Source organism: Pristiophorus japonicus, unplaced genomic scaffold (genome assembly GCF_044704955.1).
Source record: "Pristiophorus japonicus isolate sPriJap1 unplaced genomic scaffold, sPriJap1.hap1 HAP1_SCAFFOLD_89, whole genome shotgun sequence".
NCBI lineage: Eukaryota > Metazoa > Chordata > Chondrichthyes > Pristiophoridae > Pristiophorus > Pristiophorus japonicus.
This window is the reverse complement of record NW_027254813.1, coordinates 2,744,067-2,752,826: the sequence shown is the minus strand read 5'-3', so window position 1 is coordinate 2,752,826 and position 8,760 is coordinate 2,744,067. Positions and strand designations below refer to the sequence as shown.

General features: G+C 45.9%; 1 long non-coding RNA gene across 1 annotated transcript in view; it reads right to left on the bottom strand.

Moving 5' to 3' along the window:
- Positions 1 to 6,340: 6,340 nt before the first annotated feature.
- Positions 6,341 to 8,760, bottom strand: part of LOC139257615 (uncharacterized) — a 29,778-nt gene continuing 27,358 nt past the window's right edge. Inside the window, exon 4 of the long non-coding RNA XR_011592312.1 lies at positions 6,341 to 6,428. This is a non-coding gene — a long non-coding RNA (uncharacterized lncRNA). The remainder of the gene's footprint in view (positions 6,429 to 8,760) is intronic.

Genomic DNA, 8,760 nt, shown 5'->3' with positions numbered 1-8,760 from the left:
TCAAATTCCTGGGGCATTGGAACCGGTTCTGGGGGAGGTGGGACCAGTAAAATCCGGACGGTCTGCACCTGGGCAGAATCGGAACCAATGTCCTCGGGGGAGTGTTTGCTAGTGCTGTTGGGGAGGAGTTAAACTAATATGGCAGGGGGATGGGAACCAATGCAGGGAGACAGAGGGAAACAAAAAGGAGGCAAAAACAAAAGACAGAAAGGAGATGAGGAAAAGTGGAGGGCAGAGAAACCCAAGGCAAAGAACAAAAAGGGCCATTGTACAGCAAAATTCTAAAAGGACAGAGGGTGTTAAAAAAACAAGCCTAAAGGCTTTGTGTCTTAATGCAAGGAGTATCCGCAATAAGGTGGATGAATTAACTGTGCAAATAGATGTTAACAAATATGATGTGATTGGGATTACGGAGACGTGGCTCCAGGATGAGCAGGGCTGGGAACTCAACATCCAGGGGTATTCAACATTCAGGAAGGATAGAATAAAAGGAAAATGAGGTGGGGTAGCATTGCTGGTTAAGGAGGAGATTAAGGCAATAGTTAGGAAGGACATTAGCTTGGATGATGTGGAATCTATATGGGTAGAGCTGCAGAACACCAAAGGGCAAAAAACGTTAGTGGGAGTTGTGTACAGACCTCCAAACAGTAGTAGTGATGTTGGGGAGGGCATCAAACAGGAAATTAGGGGTGCGTGCAATAAAGGTGCAGCAGTTATAATGGGTGACTTTAATATGCACATAGATTGGGCTAACCAAACTGGAAGCAATACGGTGGAGGAGGATTTTCTGGAGTGCATAAGGGATGGTTTTTTAGACCCATATGTCGAGGAACCAACTAGGGGGGAGGCCATCTTAGACTGGGTGTTATGTAATGAGAAAGGATTAATTAGCAATCTCGTTGTGCGAGGCCCCTTGGGGAAGAGTGACCATAATATGGTGGAATTCTGCATTAGGATGGAGAATGAAACAGTTAATTCAGAGACCATGGTCCAGAACTTAAAGAAGGCTAACTTTGAAGGTATGAGGCGTGAATTGGCTGAGATGGATTGGCGAATGATACTTAAGGGGTTGACTGTGGATGGGCAATGGCAGACATTTAGAGACCGCATGGATGAACTACAACAATTGTACATTCCTGTCTAGCATAGAAATAAAAAAGGGAAGGTGGCTCAACCGTGGCTATCAAGGGAAATCAGGGATAGTATTAAAGCCAAGGAAGTGGCATACAAATTGGCCAGAAATAGCAGCGAACCTGGGGACTGGGAGAAATTTAGAACTCAGCAGAGGAGGACAAAGGGTTTGATTAGGGCAGGGAAAATGGAGTATGAGAAGAAGCTTGCAGGGAACATTAAGACGGATTGCAAAAGTTTCTATAGATATGTAAAGAGAAAAAGGTTAGTAAAGACAAACGTAGGTCCCCTGCAGTCAGAATCAGGGGAAGTCATAACGGGGAACAAAGAAATGGCGGACCAATTGAACAAGTAGTTTGGTTCGGTATTCTTGAAGGAGGACACGAACAACCTTCCGGTTATAAAAGGGGTCGGGGGGTCTAGTAAGGAGGAGGAACTGAGGGAAATCCTTATTAGCCGGGAAATTGTGTTAGGGAAATTGATGGGATTGAAGGCCGATAAATCCCCAGGGCCTGATGGACTGCATCCCAGAGTACTTAAGGAGGTGGCCTTGGAAATAGTGGATGCGTTGACAGTCATTTTCCAACATTCCATTGACTCTGGATCAGTTCCTATGGAGTGGAGGGTAGCCAATGTAACCCCACTTTTTAAAAAAGGAGGGAGAGAGAAAACAGGGAATTATAGACCGGTCAGCCTGACATCGGTAGTGGGTAAAATGATGGAATCAATTATTAAGGATGTCATAGCAGTGCATTTGGAAAGAGGTGACATGATAGGTCCAAGTCAGCATGGATTTGTGAAAGGGAAATCATGCTTGACAAATCTTCTGGAATTTTTTGAGGATGTTTCCAGTAGAGTGGATAAGGGAGAACCAGTTGATGTGGTATATTTGGACTTTCAGAAGGCGTTCGACAAGGTCCCACACAAGAGATTGATGTGCAAAGTTAGAGCACATGGGATTGGGGGTAGTGTACTGACATGGATTGAGAACTGGTTGTCAGACAGGAAGCAAAGAGTAGGAGTAAATGGGTACTTTTCAGAATGGCAGGCAGTGACTAGTGGGGTACCGCAAGGTTCTGTGCTGGGGCCCCAGCTGTTTACACTGTACATTAATGATTTAGATGAGGGGATTAAATGTAATATCTCCAAATTTGCGGATGACACTAAGTTGGGTGGCTGTGTGAGCTGCGGGAGGAGGATGCTGTGAGGCTGCAGAGCGACTTGGATAGGTTAGGTGAGTGGGCAAATGCATGGCAGATGAAGTATAATGTGGATAAATGTGAGGTTATCCACTTTGGTGGTAAAAACAGAGAGACAGACTATTATCTGAATGGTGACAGATTAGGAAAAGGGGAGGTGCAAAGAGACCTGGGTGTCATGGTACATCAGTCATTGAAGGTTGGCATGCAGGTGCAGCAGGCGGTTAAGAAAGCAAATGGCATGTTGGCCTTCATAGCAAGGGGATTTGAGTACAGGGGCAGGGAGGTGTTGCTACAGTTGTACAGGGCATTGGTGAGGCCACACCTGGAGTATTGTGTACAGTTTTGGTCTCCTAACCTGAGGAAGGACATTCTTGCTATTGAGGGAGTGCAGCGAAGGTTCACCAGACTGATTCCCGGGATGGCGGGACTGACCTATCAAGAAAGACTGGATCAACTGGGCTTGTATTCACTGGAGTTCAGAAGAATGAGAGGGGACCTCATAGAAACATATAAAATTCTGACGGGGTTAGACAGGTTAGATGCAGGAAGAATGTTCCCAATGTTGGGGAAGTCCAGAACCAGGGGTCACAGTCTAAGGATAAGGGGTAAGCCATTTAGGACCGAGATGCGGAGGAACTTCTTCACCCAGAGAGTGGTGAACCTGTGGAATTCTCTACCACAGAAAGTTGTTGAGGCCAATTCACTAAATATATTCAAAAAGGAGTTAGATGAGGTCCTTACTGCTAGGGGGATCAAGGGGTATGGCGAGAAAGCAGGAATGGGGTACTGAAGTTGAATGTTCAGCCATGAACTCATTGAATGGCGGTGCAGGCTAGAAGGGCCGAATGGCCTACTCCTGCACCTATTTTCTATGTTTCTATGTTTCTATGTGATCTTTAAATGTTTTTCATTGCCTATCCACCGTCAAACCTTTAAGCATCATTTGCCAGTCTATTCGAGCCAATTCACACATCAAACCATCAAAGTTACCTTTCCTTAAGTTCAGGACCTTAGTTTCTGAATTAAGTGTGTCACTCTCCATCATAATAAAGAATTCTACCATGTTATGGTCACTCTTCCCCAAGGGGCCTCACACAACTAGATTGCTAATTAGTCCCTTCTCATTACATATCACCCAGTCTAGGATGGTCAGCTCCCTCGTTGGTTCCTCAACCTTATGGTCTAGAAAACTATCCCCAATACACTCCAAGAAATCCTCCTCCACCGCATTGCTACCAGTTTGGTTATCCCAATCTATATGTAGATTAATGTCGCCCCTGATAACTGCTGTACCTTTATTGCATGCATCCCTAATTTCTTGTTTGAAGCTGTCCCCAACCTCACTACTACTGTTTGGTGCTCTGTACACAATTCCCTCTAGCGTTTTCTGCCTTTCCGTATTCCGTAGCTCCACCCATACCGATTCCACATCATCGAAGCAAATGTCCTTTCTTACTATTGCATTAATTTCCTCTTTACTTAACAATGCCACCCTGCCTCCTTTTCCTTTCTGTCTACCCTTCCTAAATGTTGAATACCCCTGGATGTTGAGTTCCCAGCCTTGGTCACCCTGGAGCCATGTCTCCGTGATGCCAATTACATCATACCAGTTAATTGCTCTCTGCGCAGTTAATTTGTCCACCTTATTCCGAATACTCCTCGCATTGAGGCACAGAGCCTTCAGGCCAGTCTTTCTAACACACTTTGCCCCTTTAGAATTTTGCTGTAATGTGGCCCTTTTTGCCTTAGGTTTCTTTGCCCTCCACTTTTACTTTTCTTCTTTCTATCTATCGTTTGCTTCTGCCCCCATTCTACTTCTCTGTCTCCCTGCATAGGTTCCCATCCCCCTGCCATATTAATTTAACTCCTCCCCAACAGCATGAGCAAACACTTCCCCTGTGACATTGGTTCCAGCCCTGCCCAGGTGCAAACCGTCCAGTTTGTACTGGTCCCACCTCCTCCAGAACCGGTTCCAATGTCCCAGGAATTTGAATCCCTCCCGTTTGTACCACTCCTCAAGCCACATATTCATAGAAACATAGAAACATAGAAAATAGGTGCAGGAGCAGGCCATTCAGCCCTTCTAGCCTGCACCGCCATTCAATGAGTTCATGGCTGAACATGAAACTTCAGTACCCCCTTCCTGCTTTCTCGCCATAACCCTTGATCCCCCGAGTAGTAAGGACTTCATCTAACTCCCTTTTGAATATATTTAGTGAATTGGCCTCAACTACTTTCTGTGGTAGAGAATTCCACAGGTTCACCACTCTCTGGGTGAAGAAGTTTCTCCTCATCTCGGTCCTAAATGGCTTACCCCTTATCCTCAGACTGTGACCCCTGGTTCTGGACCTCCCCAACATTGGGAACATTCTTTCTGCATCTAACCTGTCTAAACCCGTCAGAATTTTAAACGTTTCTATGAGGTCCCCTCTCATTCTTCTGAACTCCAGTGAATACAAGCCCAATTGATCCAATCTTTCTTGATAGGTCAGTCCCGCCATCCCGGGAATCAGTCTGGTGAACCTTCGCTGCACTCCCTCAATAGCAAGAATGTCCTTTTCTGAGATTCCTACTCTGACTAGCACGTGGCACGTGGCACTGGTAGCAATCTTGAGATTACTACTTTTGAGGGAGCATTATTCTGTATTTAACCCATGTTGTACCTGTACAGGGAGTGTTTGATGGGACAATGTAGAGGGAGCTTTATTCTGTATCTAAACAATGTTGAACCTGTACTGGAAGTATTTGATGGGTTAGTGTAGAGGAAGCCTTACTATGTTTGTAACCCATGTGGTAGGTGTCCTGAGATTGTTTCATGGGACATTGTAGAGGGAGCTTCACTCAGCATGTAACCTCTGCTGTATGTGTTTGGGAATGTTTGATGGGACAGTGTAGAGGGAGCTTTACTCTGCACCTAACCCGTGCTGTACCTGCCCTGGGATTGTTTGATGGGACAGTGTAGAGGGAGCTTTACTCTGTATCTAACCCCCTGTACCTGCCCTGGGAGTGTTTGATGGGACAGTGTAGAGGGAGCTTTACTCTGCACCTAACCCGTGCTGTACCTGCCCTGGGAGTGTTTGATGGGACAGTGTAGAGGGAGCTTTACTCTGTATCTAACCCCCTGTACCAGTCCTGGGAGTGTTTGATGGGACAGTATAGAGGGAGCTTTACTCTGTATCTAACCGGATGTACCTGTCCTGGTAATTGGACCATGCAGAGGGAGCTTTACTCTGTATCCAACCCATGCTGTATTTGCCCCTGGGAGTGTTTAGTTGGACAGTGCAGAAGGAGCTTTCCTCTATATCCAACGCGTGGTGTACCTGCCTGAGTGTTTGATGGGACAGTGTAGAGGGAGCTTTACTCTGTATCTAACCCCCTGTACCAGTCCTGGGAGTGTTTGATGGGACAGTATAGAGGGAGCTTTACTCTGTATCTAACCGGATGTACCTGTCCTGGTAATTGGACCATGCAGAGGGAGCTTTACTCTGTATCCAACCCATGCTGTATTTGCCCCTGGGTGTGTTTAGTTGGACAGTGCAGAAGTAGCTTTCCTCTATATCCAACGCGTGGTGTACCTGCCTGAGTGTTTGATGGGACAGTGTAGAGGGAGCTTTACTCTGTATCTAACCCCCTGTACCTGCCCTGGGAGTGTTTGATGGGACAGTGTAGAGGGAGCTTTACTCTGTATGTAACCCCCTGTACCTGCCTGAGTGTTTGATGGGACAGTGTAGAGGGAGCTTTACTCTGTATCTAACCCCGTGCTGTACCTGCCCCGGGAGTGTTTGATGGGACAGTGTAGAGGGAGTTTTACTCTGTATATAACCCGTGCTGTACCTGCTCTGGGAGTGTTTGATGGGACAGTGTAGAGGGAGCTTTACTCTGTATCTAACCCCGTGCTGTACCTGCCCCGGGAGTGTTTGATGAGACAGTGTAGAGGGAGTTTTACTCTGTATATAACCCGTGCTGTACCTGCTCTGGGAGTGGTGAAGTGAACCTAGCTGTGTCTATTCTCATTCTTGTTGAAGATGTTGGATCTTCTCCCCATGTTTGGACCTTCAGCCATGGTGGTGACAGGCGTTCCCAGGTTCTGATGCTCTATAATAAATATATTAATGGGAGGGTTAGAGGGAAATATTTAAATGGGAAGGAGGACATTGCCTTGGTAAACATGATACCCAGTCCCTCCTCCCCCACCGGTACAACAGCGGTTAGCTCTGGGATCGAGCATTTCCCGAATGTTACGATGAACTCTTCACATCAGGTGTGACACAGAAAGCTGCCCAGTATATCCAGTGAGTCCCACTGATCTCCACAACCCAGTTCCAGACGGGCTCCCGTCGGCCGAGAGTCCGCACTGGGAGCACCCATTGGTGAGATTTACTCACAGTGTCGGCCCAAACCATTATTCCCAAGGTAGGGAATATTCAGCAGGTAAATGTGGAGCGGGTGATAATTGATGAATTAAATGATCCTTCATTCAGTTTTACTTGGTCTGGCATAAGAACATATGAAATAGGAGGAGTAGGTCATCTGGCCCTCAAGCCTGCTCCGCCATTTAATGGTGGTATTGTATTATTTTTATTCACAGATGTGTGTTTAATATTTTTGAGTTGGGATATTAATTTATGGCATTTTATGACTATTATATCTATCCACATACACAACATATAGCTGGGTGTAATTCCTCTGGTCTCTATGGGCAGTGATATTGTCCGTGTGTTCAGGGAGATGTGAACTGGTTGTTGCTTCTATTTTATATTGACCATATCTCATGGTGTCAGCACCTGACTAATGAACTCCACTGGGCGGGCCACATTGTTCACATGCCTGACACAAGACTCCCAAAGCAAGCGCTCTGCTCGGAACTCCTTCACGGCAAACAAGCCCAAGGTGGACGGACGAAACATTTCAAGGACACCATCAAAGCGTCCTTGATGAAATGCAACATTACCATCGACATCTGGGAGTCCCTGGCCAAAGACCGCCCTAAGTGGAGGAAGTGCATCCGGGAGGACGTTGAGCACCTCGAGTCTCGTTGCGAAGAGCATGCAGAAATCAGGCTCAGGTAGCGGAAGGAGCGTGCGGCAAACCAGCGCCACCCACCCTTTCCCTCAACCACTGTCTGTCCCATCTGTGACAGAGATTGTGGTTCTCGTATTGGACTCACTGTTAGAGTAGAAGCAAGTTTTCCTCGATTCTAACGGACTGCCTGCGATGATGAAGAATGAGCACTTTAGGGGGTGAGGACATTTCCCACTGTCCCACTGATAACATAATGTAGAATGAATTATGTACCTTCACAGTCAGGGGATACATAACATTGATTTGTTTCATTATCTTTAGGTGTTTTACAATCTCAAAACACCATAAATATATCATTGGTAGAATTAGCTGATGTTTTACAATCACAATTCTCCACTTGTGCGTGTGCAGACACACGCTCATGCAGGTTAACTCTGAGCATCCTTTCCTCTCCCCACTGTGGAAATGCAAGCGATTCAGTCTCGGATAAGGAATTTCTCCAAACAGGTGTTGAAGTTATTCTCTGGCATTAATTTGTGAGGAGTTAGGAAATGAGCAACAGGGTTTTGGATGAGTGGAAGTTTACGGAGGCTGTAAGAAGGGAGGCCGGCCAGGAGAATGATGGAATATTCAAGTCTAGAGGTAGCAAAGGATGAGATAAGGTTTTCAGCAATAGATGGTTCACCTGCTGTTGTTCCTCAGTCTGGAACCCCTGTTCACATCCAGCTGTGGACCTTTCTCTATCACTCCATCATTTACCCGAGATCTAATTATGCGAGACAGAAAATTAGATAAATTAATGCAATAGTTAGGAAAGACATTAGCTTGGATGATGTGGAATCTATATGGGTAGAGCTGCAGAACACCAAAGGGCAAAAAACGTTAGTAGGAGTTGTGTACAGACCTCCAAACAGTAATAGGGATGTTGGGGAGGGCATCAAACAGGAAATTAGGGGTGCATGCAATAAAGGTGTAGCAGTTATAATGGGTGACTTTAATATGCACATAGATTGGGCTAGCCAAACTGGAAGCAATACGGTGGAGGAGGATTTCCTGGAGTGCATAAGGGATGGTTTTCTAGACCAATATGTTGAGGAACCAACTAGGGGGGAGGCCATCTTAGACTGGGTGTTGTGTAATGAGAGAGGATTAATTAGCAATCTCATTGTGCGAGGCCCCTTGGGGAAGAGTGACCATAATATGGTGGAATTCTGCATTAGGATGGAGAATGAAACAGTAATTTCAGAGACCATGGTCCAGAACTTAAAGAAGGGTAACTTTTAAGGTATGAGGCGTGAATTGGCTAGGATAGATTGGCGAATGATACTTAGGGGGTTGACTGTGGATGGGCAATGGCAGACATTTAGAGACCGCATGGATGAAGTACAACAATTGTACATTCCTG